Consider the following 12,601-nt stretch of genomic DNA (forward strand, 5'->3'; position numbering starts at 1 on the left):
GACCTTAAAGAAACAAGCAGCCCTGTTAGGAATTGCGTTGAAAGAAGAGCCATGGTATGGGACTATGGGCAGCTTCTGGAACCTGAGGGAGTCAAAACAACAGCCAGTAAGAAACTGGAGTCCTCAGTGTTTCAGTGCAGGGAAATTTTTACCCACAACCTGAATGAGCTTGGGAACAGATTCTTCACAAGTTGAACCTCTAGATGAGGACATAATAATCTGGTAAAAATCTTGACTGTAGCCTTCAGAGATGGAAGAGGACCCAGCTAACCCACGCCTGACTTAACCTACAGAAACTGAGATAATAAATGTATGCATTTTTAAGCACCTGTGTGGCAGTTTGCTAAGGGCCAGTAGAAACTAAGTCATCATAGTTGACTATGTATCATGTAAACCTATAGTCTTACATTGGATTTTCAAAGCTTATTCACCTTACAGCTAAAAGCTGATACCCTTTATTAAACTCTCTGTATTTCCTTACTCCTCCCCACCCCTCACCAGCTCCTGACAACTACTTTTCTGCTCTGTTTTTCTGAGGTTAGCTTTTTTGTTATGTTGCACTTATAAGTGATACCTTGCAGTATTTGTCTTTCTCTGGCTCATGTCACCTAGCATAATACCTTCGACATCCATCTATGTCGGCTCAAATGAAAGAATTCCTTCTTTCTAATAGATGAATAATAATAATCTATTGTATAAATATATCACATCTTTTTTTAATCCTTTCATCCATTAGTGGATACTTAGGTTGTTTCCCTATCTTGGTTAGTGTGAATAATGCTGTAATGAATGTGGGATTGCAAACACCACAATATCCTGTTTTCATTTCCTTTGGAAATATACCCTGAGGTGAAAGTGCTGGACCATATTGTGTTCTATTTTTAATTTTTTGAGCAACCTCCATACTGATTCCCATAGTGGCTGGACCAATTTACATTTCCACCAACAATTTCCTTTTCTCCAAATTCTCTACAACACTTATTAACTCTTCTTTATTTTAGCCATTCTTTCAGATGTAAGGTGATATCTCATTTGGTTTTGATTTGCATTCCCCTGATTATTGGTGTTGTTTATCAACTTTTCATGTACCTGTTGGACATGTGTATGTCATCTTTGGGAAAATGTCTATTCCATTCTTTCCGTTCTTAATTGGATTTTATTTTCCTATCGAGTCATAAGAATTCCTTATATATTTTGGATATAACCCTTGAATATGATTTGCAAATCTTTTCTCCAATTTGGGCAGTTGTCTTTTCATTTTGTTGATCATTTCCTTTACCCTGGAGAAGATTTTTAGTTGGTTGTAGTTTCAGTATTTCTTTTTTCTTTTTTTCTTTTGTTGCCAGCAGTGGAGGCTGGTGATGGAGCGTGAGTCCCAGTGTTTCAGGTCTTGGCTATGTCTGGAGGTCTTTGCTGCTGCCACTAAAGTAGTGCTCATGTTGTAGCCATCTGAATGATCAAGGGCTGTAGCTGGACAGATTCTCCTAGGGCTGGAGACTAGCCTGGCTGTACGTTCAGGGAGAAGAGGTGGGAATGGGGTGCTTATCCTGGAAAAGGGGATTCTCCTTGTTGACATGTACCTTGTCATGTTGACATGTACCTACATGCCATGTTGACATGTACCTACATGATTCAGTAGGACAGGGCCTATAGTGCCAGTGCCTGGAGACATCGGGCTCCTGTGTACTTTGGGGTTGCTAGACATAATAAACGTGAGCTGGTATCTTGCTGCTTTAGCCCTTCACAAAGTAAAAAAATAAAATAAAATAAAACTTTTTGGTGACAGATTTTAAAACATACTTAGAGAACATGGTCTATCTCAAAGACTTGAAATTTTCGGGGCGCCTGGGTGGCTCAGTGGGTTAAGCCGCTGCCTTCGGCTCAGGTCATGATCTCGGGGTCCTGGGATCGAGTCCCGCATGGGGCTCTCTGCTCAGCAGGGAGCCTGCTTCCCTCTCTCTCTCTCTCTGCCTGCCTCTCTATCTACTTGTGATCTCTATCTGTCAAATAAATGTAAAAAAAAAAAAAAAAAAAAAAAAGACTTGAAATTTTCAATTGCCTTTTTAATGAAGAGACGCTTCTTTTATGGAACTTTTGTGTTTATCTTTTGAGAACACTCATGCCTTTGAATGACCTGGGTAAGTTTCTCTTTCACAAACTCCTTATCCTCCTCCCCAGCTTGATTTCAGACTCTGTCTCATGTGTTCTTAGCTCTGCTATTTTGGATAAATTACCTACCCTATTTCTCTTTTCCCAAGTACTTCATCTGAAAATGGGGATAACATCTCATAGAAATGTCAGGATGAGACAGGATCATAAATATCTACTGCTCAACTTTTTCATCCTTTTTCTCACATAAATAAACGGTTTTAAATTACGACTGTGTTCAACTAAAGAGGTCCAAATTTTAAAAACCTAAAACTTTCTGTGACAGGGACTCCAGTTTTCCTTCAGGAGCAAAAGTCTTACTGCACCAGTGTAAATGCAATAAAATGTGAACTCTCACATATTTTTTCACACTGACATCTTTTTAACTTTTCAAGAATTACCTATAAGCCTAGGGAAACTGCTGCTGACCTTTGCTTGTATCTTAAATTTGCAGGTAAAGGTTTGGAAGGTCAATGGTCTTTTATTTTTCCACCTTTTTTATTTGGCCAGAGAACAATGTAGGGACCTAAAAGTGGTAAAATATCAGAGCAGATTCAAGTGTCTGATACTGCTCTGATGTGCTGATTTTTCACAAAGTCAGTTTATGAAGCACTGCATTTAGTTGAAAGGGTGACTACATCCTCTCTTCAAAGCACTCACTGTCCTTCTGAACATCTTTTATTCTATTAGATAGGAGTTGGCATAAGTATATCTTTTAGTAATATTTGAGTTTACTCTACTTTGTTTTAATCTTCCTGCTTTCATAACAATGCTGGAATTGAGATGGCTAGAGTAAATTTTTTTCTCCAAAAAGTATAAGAATAAGTCGACTGTCATCAACCAAATAAGTTATAATGAATATAGGAGAAATTAATGTCCTATGTCAGTGGAAAGTCTTACATTATGGCTTCAGATAATGAAGATTAGCAAAGCACTTTTCCAAGATGTAGATCTGATTAAAGAAGATGAGTAAAAATTAGCGTTTGAATCACGCTGGAGCTTCCCGAGAATAGCCATCCCAAAACTCTAATAAAACTCAGTTTGCAAAGTGGCTCAGGAAGTTTTCCATAATCTCACCCCATGAAGTTTGATTGACTTCCTGTGGGTTTTATCTGGCTATGAAAATATGCCAACATAATTTCTGTAGTATAGAAGAAAAAAGAAGAATGGAATTTGGAAATACTTTTCTTTCATATAATATAGAAGTAATCTGTTTCTTACTCTTCAATATGGCCTCTCTAATATTGGAGCTTGGCATGGACCAGAAGCACAGATAGGGAATGACAGAGAATAAATTGCACTTTGCATTGGACGTGGCTATGATTTGGATAAGGAGGAAATGAAGCATCCTGGAAGTACTTCAAGATTACAGTGATGAGGACTTAAATGACAAGGCTAAAATTCTGACTGGTGATACCACGTCCCTCAAATGAAAATTGCTTCATTGTCAGAACCTTCATTCTATAAGTTTTTTGTTTTTTTTTTTAATTTTATTGAGCCCGTCTGTTCTCCGAGCATTGATTTGGCCATGTTGAAATTTGAAAAACATTTTCAAGCTCCTTAAATCTTTTATTCAGTACGTCTTCCAATCCTTTAGTCACTTTCTTGTATGTGTTGTATATTCTTTGGTAGCTTCATTAGTTTCAAATTTGTCCTTTCATGTATCAACCTTATTTCCTAATGAAAAGGAATGTAAAAGAGGGAAAGGGAAAGGAAAGAGGGACATAGACCTGGTGGCTAAGGAGATGGGCAAAGAAATGGAAGATAAGTTCTCTCTTTTTTAGTTTTGTATCTTATTTGTAGTAAATACTTAATTCAAATTCTATTTGGAGGGGAATGGCAGTGAATAGTAGAACTGCCATCAAACCCAGGGAAGTAGAAAGAAAACATGAAAAAAAGAATGATAGGAGAAAATAAAAGGCAGATTGTCAAAGAAGGGAGGAGAGAGAGAGAGAAAAAAAGTAAACAGTAAATTTAGTAACGACATCCAACATTTGTTCTGATCATTTAATGATCAAAACAGTCCTGCAAGTGCTGCATCTTTAATTTTGTAGATCAAGATACTGAGACTCAGAGGTTTAAATAACTATGTGGTGAAACCAGGATCTGCAAATACGACTGTCTGACCCCAGTGCCTTGGAATGCTGTCATTAATTGCAATATATTGGCTCTTCCTGGTCTGTTACAGTTTCTGGTTTTCTCAAGAATCTTTCCCTGGGGGCGCCTGGGTGACTCAGTGGGTTAAAGCCTCTGCCTTCAGCTCAGGTCATGATCTCGGTGTCCTGGGATTGAGCCTGGAGTTGGGTTCTCTGCTTAGCGGGGAGTCTGCTTCCTCCTCTCTCTCTGCCTGCCTCTCTACCTACTAGTGATCTCTGTCAAATAAATAAAATAAAAATCTTAAAAAAAAAAAAAGAATCTTTCTCTGATTTTCACAATAAATACAATTCATGATAAATAAATTTTGGTCAGAGTAAAGAACCACATAGCTTCCAGGAGTAACTGCCAAGGCACAATAATGTTTGGTCGACCTTTTATGCAACCCTGGATATAAGTTTATGTAGAGTAAGAGTCTGGTTTTAAATTCTGAAGCTTTAAGTTTGATAAACATTAATACCTTTTCACACCTAAACATATGTCCATAATCCTAGGAAAGAGGATTACATTTTAATAATCTAATAGACCTGAAAATTAAATTATCTAAATATAAAGAGTTTATTATAAGTAATATTAAGACAATTTAAATGTGATGGGCCTTTTCTTGGCATTCAGAAAACGTACTTGATAAATCTTTAAACCACAGAATGAAATTAAACCATGAAATTGGAAACAGATATTTCTGAAGTCCATAATAAATTCAGCTTTTGAGATTCACACAGCTGTCTCTATGTGTAGTAAGCAATAAAGAAGAGATTAGGCAAGAATTTAGATTTATCAATTAGGTGATAGTGAATCTCTAAAGATTTCATGGAAGGAGTTTTGATAAACATCCAAGATTTCTGGAAGTTATTAGAATTTTATCTCAAACCAAATAAATTTTTAGTCAAAAAATAAGTCAGAATGTCCTATGGGACTAAGCTCTTCTGTATAAATTGGGGTAAGTCTTACTGATAGTTGGGATGACAAATGTTTACTTATATTGGTAATCATTCATTTGCTCATTAACTACTAAGTGCCTATAATATGACTGGCATAAGGCTCAGGCAATGAAGACAAAGATATTAATAAGATATGGCTACTTCCTCCCAGATAGCATATATCTTGTGAGAGATATGGCCATGTGAAAAACAATTACACTTCTGAGAAGTAAGTGCTAATAGAGGATATGAATAAGATCGAATTTAGAGGATGGAAATTTCTGCCAGGAGTTATCTTTGAGGAAAAAGCATTAGCCAGGAAATACTCTTCAGGAGAAATGGCATTTTAGCAGAATTTTGAGTATATTAATTAGATAAAATAAGTTTTATCCAAATTTCTAACTCAAGGATCCTTGATTTAGCTTGGTGGCAATTCTCAAAATAGATTCTTAAAAGTCCTAACTCCTCTTCCCCCAGGTACTGCAACTTGGTATTCTGGGAAGTACTTTAAAAGTTGTTTCATTGTTTGCTTTTTTTTTTTTTTTTTTTAATGGGGAGAACTAATTCTTGCTTTACTTTCCATGAAAAACCATTGTTGTTTTGTTTTGTTTTCTTCAAATGAGATTTCCTTTTGTAAATATTCAGAAGCCTTAAATGATGGGATTATTCATTCACTATAAATTGAACCTCTGAGACAAGAGGTACTCAAAAGCCCTCAGAAAGCCCACTAGGAATTTCTGACCCTAGGATTTGCAAGCAGTTTTTCACTTTCCCAAGAAGAAAGCATGCTGACCTGCCCCGTATCTATTCAGCCTTACTTAGCTTTCCAAATATCCCTACTTCATTCTTTCCACTAAAAACTCATCTTGACTCCCTCAACCTCCATGCCTCCCTGGTCCACACTGTATTTTTGTCTCTTGAAGCTTATTTCAGCTAAAAGACTGATGGAACTTTTTTCTGTAATAGCTCTCATAACTTTATGCAGTTTCTGCTTCATATAAATTCGGCCAGACTGTCTGAGCTTGTACCTGTGATTCTGGAGCCTTGAACTTCTAGAGATCCCCCCCCCCCCCTTTTGTTGATGGTAGTTGCATGCAAAACAGTCTTCAGCATAGCTACAATTGCATCCCAGATTTTATTCTTCTGTAGAATTATGTCTTTTAGCTTTATTTTTATTTCATTGTTATTGCTACAGGGACACTATAACAAAGACACATCGAAGAATTTGTTCAAGCTGTAAAGAATGAGTTAAAGAAGTTCACTTTTTCAGCATATTAAATTGTCAGAAGAATAAGCTGATTGGCAATTGTGGAATTTCAGAATGTGGTTAAGCTCAGTATCATTATTTCTTTACTATATAAATAAAGAAACTGAAGTTCAAAGAGTCTCACTATCAAATTCAGTGTAACTACTTTTTATTTTGAACTTGGTAATTCTGTTTAAAGCATGACCTTTTTACTTCCATTGAATATGTTTAATTTTGTAATCCAAATTTTTATAATAGAGTTGGTATATTTCCCCTGAAATTTTTTAAGGTTTTTGGTTATTGGTCAAAAACAAAAGCAGAAATCACAAAAAAAAAAAAAAAAAAATTCCCGAAATACCTGATCTTAAAGACCAAATAGAATTTCTTTTTCCCTTCTTATAATAAATTGCTTGAGTCAGGGGCCTTCGTGGCTCAATCAGTTAAATGTCTGCCTTGGGCTCAGGTCCTGATCCAGGGATCCTAGGATCTGGGATGGAGCCCCAGGCAGGCTCCCTGCTCAGTGGGAAGTCTACTTCTCCTGCTCCCCCTGCTTGTGCTCTCTTTCTCTCCCCCTCTCTGTCAAATAAATAAATAAAATAAAACATAAGTGTGACTACTTTAAAAAATAAATTATGTGAGTGTTTTTAATCTAACTTACAAGTAGATAACTCATTAATAACAACCCCATAGAGAAAAAAATACAAACCAAAATGGTAAAAGTTTGTAAATATCAATTATTTTGTATTTGAGGTGTCTCCTCATTAGCTGATTATTGTTTACACAGGAAGAGTAAAGACTGTGTCCCTTTTACCTATCCCAAAAAGGCATTTAAAGTAGTTTGCTAAAAGACACAGATAAAAAAAGCATCTATGAAGAGAGGAAAGCACGATTCCAGGGAAGAGGAAGGGAAAAATGCTGTGAAGTCAGGATTAAGCAAGTTCACATAATGCATATCTTAACATGACTTACTGCTGTAGTAGAAAACAAGACCTCTGACCTTCCTTTTATCCACTTTCTTAACATTTATCTGCTCACTGATAAAAATCACATCCGATTATAGTGCAATCAAGCAAACAATATTTCTTGAGTGAGCCTTCTGCTATATTTATTTTTTTAATTTTATTTTATTTAAATTCAATTAATTAACATATAACATTATCAGTTTCAGAGGTAGAGGTCAGTAATTCATCAGTCTTATATAATACGCAATGCTCATTAAATCACATGCCCCCCTTAATGTGCTTTACCCAGTTGCTCCATCCCCTCATCCCCTCCCCTCCACTCACACACACACACACACACACACACACACACACACACCCCGCATCTTCTTTATCCATTCATCTGTCTATGGTGATTTAGCTATTATGGACATTGCTGCTATAAACATTAGGGTGCAGGTGCCCCTTCAGTCACATTTTTATCCTTTGGGTAAATACCTAGTAGTTCAGTTGCTGGGTTGTAGGATAGTTCTATTTTTAACTTCTTAAGTGACCTCCATACTGTTTTCCAGAGTGTCTGTACAAGCTTCCATTCCCACCAAAAGTGTAAGGGGGTTCCCCTTTCTCCACATCCTTGCCACCATCTGTTGTTTGCTGACTTGTTAATTTTAGCCATTCTGACTGGTGTGAGGTGGTATTGTGGTTATCATGGTTCTGATTTGTATTTCTCTGATGCCAAGTGATGTTGAGCATTTTTTCATGTCTGTTGGCCATTTGTATGTCTTCTTTGGGGAAATGTCTGTTCATGTCTCCGGCCCATTTTGTGACTGGATTTTTAGCTCTTTCATCCATTTTGAGTTTATCTTTGTGTGTGGTGTAAGAAAATGATTCAGTTTCATTCTTCTGCATGCGTCTGTCCAATTTTCCCAACACAATTTGTTGAAGAGACTGTCTTTTTCCATTGGATATTCTTTCCTGCTATGTCGAAGATTGGTTGACCATAGAGTTGAGGGTCCATTTCTGGCCTCTGTCTTCTGTTCCATTGATCTATGTGTCTGTTTTTGTGCCAGTACCATACTATCTTGGTGATTACAGCTTTGTAATAAAGCCTGAAGTCTGGCATTTGTGATGCCACCAGCTTTGGTTTTCTTTTTCAGCATTCTTCTGGCTATTAGGGGTCTTTTCTGGTTCCATACAAACTTTAGGATTATTTGTTCCAGATCTGAAAAATATCAATAGTATTTTGAAAGGGGTTGCGTTGAATGTATAGATCACTCTAGGTAGCATAAACATTTTAACAATATTTTTTTTCCAATCCATGAGCATGGAAAGTTTTTCCATTTCTTTGTGTCCTCCTCAATTTCTTTCATAAGTGTTCTGTAGTTTTCTGAGTACAGATCCTTTGCCTCTTTGGTCAAGTTTATTCCTAAGTGTCTTATGATTTTTTGGTGCAATTGTAAATGGGACCAACTCCCTAATTTCTCTTTCTTCTGTCTCATTGTTAATGTATAGAAATGCCACTGATTTCTGTGCCTTGATCTTATATCCTGCCACATTGCTGAATACCCTTATGAGATCTGGCAATTTGGGGGTGAGTCTTCAGGGTTTTCCACATAAAGTAATATGTTATCTGTGAAGAGTGAGAGTTTGACTTCTTTGCCAGTTTCAATGCATCTTATTTCTTTTTGTTTGCCAGAATCTTTAAGCAGACCCCCCACTGATTGTGGAGCCTGACCTGTGGCTCTGTCCCATGACTCATGAGATCATGACTTGAATCATGTTTCAGGGGGATTTCAAAGTAAGGTCACATACTGTATCATTTCCTCAAATATTTCAGTGTACATCTCTAATGAAGGGGACAAAACCCTGTATACATACATACATATGTATGCATACTGCATGCCGATGTTAGAAGAAACACAATTCACAGGTTTATTTATCTCTTCATTCTTATACCAAACCCATATTTACATTTCATCAAGTTGCCTTTTTACTATTGGTTTGCTCAAATCGAGAGCCAAAAAAGTGTGCTTGTTTGGTTGTTACTGTTCATCTCTTGTATTATAGAATATTCTCTCTCCCTCTCTTCAGTGTCACTGGTTTATTAAAGAAACTTAATCATTGGTTGTATAGATTTTCAGAATATTTCACATTCTGGATTTGATATTTTTATGACTTTGTGCTATTAATTTGTCACTGTATGTCCTTAATGCTCTTATGCTTGTATGGTCTTGAAGCTTGATATTATTCAAGTTCACTTTTAAGGATAAGTATTTATAGGCAAATCCGTGTATTTTCTTTTATGCATCATGTCATGAGGTACATATGTACAGTTGTTCCACATATAGGGATGCAAATACTGATCAGTGGATTCAGATGGTGACAACCTTTTATCCATTATAGAGTTCCCATCAATTTTTACTTATTGGGCTTAGTTTTCACTAATCACTCATGCATATATTAATTATTCAGTAAGGATTAAAAATGGTGATTTTTCTAATTCTATCATTCACCCTTAATACTGAAAATTCTTCTATAAAGAACTTTTCCTTTATCAGCTAACTTATCATCTGGAGATAAAATAATTCTAGGAAGGTAGATTAAATGCTTATTTGCCTAAAAACCCAAATGGGAGAGAGAACTATGTTGGTGACTTCATTTGGTTGCTGATTTAGTTGAAAGAGTCATATGGTATGATACGCACCCTAGGAAAGAATTTAAAATTCTTTAAAATTTATATTTAAATGTGAGTGTGTGTATATAGATATGTACGACCTTGGGGAAAAAATTATGCCTACATACACACTTTCAACTAAAATATTGGTCTTCAAAATGTGAGTCATCCTTAGGAATCCATAAAGACTTAAACATCAAGCTTTTAAATTATAGGCCAGATCATTGCTCTTGTCTTATTGCTCTACCAGTGTGAGGAAACAGGGGAAACCTGTCTCCTTTTCTGTGTATTTTATAGATTCTGCTCTTGTTATTACCCATGCATGCTTTCTATACCTCAAGTTCACATGCCCCCAAAATGGCTGGATAGGATAGATTTCAGAGTTTTTGTGCTGGGTCACTAGTCCAAGATGATTGGATATATGGAACCAACCTGACAATTCATGTGCTAGAAATTACTTATAAATCGTGAATACAATAACATGACCCAGTCAAGAAATGTCTTGTTGAGTTAATAAAAGCAGTCAGACAAAAAAAGGAGGGGTGGGGATTAACACTCTGTGTAAACTTCTAGAAAAAGCAAACTAGTACGTAGTGATGTAAAGCAAACCAATATTTGCCTGGACATGGGGAAGGGGTACAGGAGGAGGAGGTTACAGTGACGTTTAAGGAAACTTGAGTTGGTGATATGTTCATTATCCTGATTGCTAATGAACTTCATGGCTTTCCAAGTTTATCCATATGTCAAAATTTATATATGCTTTAAAAACATGGAATGTATTGCATGTCACTTACAGCTTAATATAGTTATTTTAAAAAGAGGTTATTCAACCAGAGGGTTATGAAGGGGCGGCGGGGGGGTGGGGTGGGGTGGGGGGGGAGGTTGAGGAACCAGGTGGTGGGTAATAGGGAGGGCGTACTGCATGGAGCACTGGGTGTGGTGCCAAAACAATGAACACTGTTATGCTGTAAATAAGCAAATAAAAAAAAAAATAGCAAAAAAAAACAAAACAAAAAAAAAAGAGGTTATAAAAGTAAAGACCAATCTGAAGACTAGATTATTACTCCAGTGACATATAAAGAATTAACTTTTACTGGGATGACAGAAAAAAAGGTGAAGATTTGGAGTGTAGGGTGTTGTCTTAGGAAACCAGTCTAAGATTAGGACTTCTGAAATTCTTTCATTGGAATTAGAGTACTAACAGAACATTTGCCTGCCTAGCCATTTATTTTTTTCATTTTTGCAAAAGTAATTTTATTTTTTAAAAAAGTATTTAAAAGCTTTTTATATTATAATCAAGTCGAATATGAAAATAGTTTTCTACATTTCATATTATATGTCAGTTAATGACAAAGGAAGAGAACTGTAGGGCACAGAAAGTATGAAAAGCAATTTCAATTAGAGAAAATGGGGATGGACAGAGAAAGGGGTATTTGAGAGAAAGCGAAATATAGAAAGACAGGCAGGAAGAGAAAAATACAGGCATCGAAGAAGGGCCAGACGGGAAGCTTTAGTAGCTTCGGTTCTTGCTACTCACACTCTCCATCTATTAAAAAGTTGTAATTCTTGAAATATCAACAAACTTTCTGGCAGTTTAGAGTAGTTTTTTTTTAAAGTAAGAAAATAGATGCTTTCAATTATCCCTTTTTATTTACTTTCAGCAGAAGTTTAAAAGTTTTCATGTAAATGAGGACTGACTTGGACTTCTAAAATATATCTAAGGAAGGCATATTTTAAACTGATATGCTTCTTTTGTGAGGTGGTAAATACAGACCAGTGTGTCAGCTTACAAGAACCGAAAGTCGTTATCTTGGCTGTCTTAGAAGACAATGATCAGCTCATCCACTCATCTTTTTATAAGAAAACTGATCCTTTACATACAGAATTTAAAGATATTGCTTGTGGGATGCCTGGGTGGCTCAGTTGGTTAAGCATCTGCCTTCTGCTCAGGTCATGATCGCAGGGTCCTGGGATCAAGTCCCTCAGCAGAGAACCTCCTTCTCCCTCTCGTTGCCTGCCGCTCCCCCTGGCTGTGCGCACACTCACCCCCTTCTCTCTCTCTGACAGATAAATAAAATCTTTTTTTTTTTTTTAAGATATTGCTTATAATATTAAAATATAAAAATCTATTTGTTATATGTAAATTGAAAAATTATTTGAAGTTAGTAACATCATAAGACATTACTACCTAATGGTGAATGAGGTTCCACAAGCAATAGTATTGAACAGGAATTTGCAAAATGATTCTGAGATTGAAGACTCTTTCTAGGCCTAGATACGCCTGACTTTTTAAAAGGAAATGATTGTGCAGAGATCTAAAATTATTTTCACTTATGTAAATCCTAAATTCAGCAGGTTGCATGACATTGTAGAAAACTCTGGGGTATAATGGAAGTATTAAATTGAGAAGAAGCTAAAAAATAATGCTCATTGCACAAAAAAATGGAATGTGTAGATGTGATCAGACACATAACAAAAGAACACATAAATCATGATGTCCAAAGATGTATGAGGGCGA

Source organism: Meles meles, chromosome 3 (genome assembly GCF_922984935.1).
Source record: "Meles meles chromosome 3, mMelMel3.1 paternal haplotype, whole genome shotgun sequence".
Taxonomy (NCBI): domain Eukaryota; kingdom Metazoa; phylum Chordata; class Mammalia; order Carnivora; family Mustelidae; genus Meles; species Meles meles.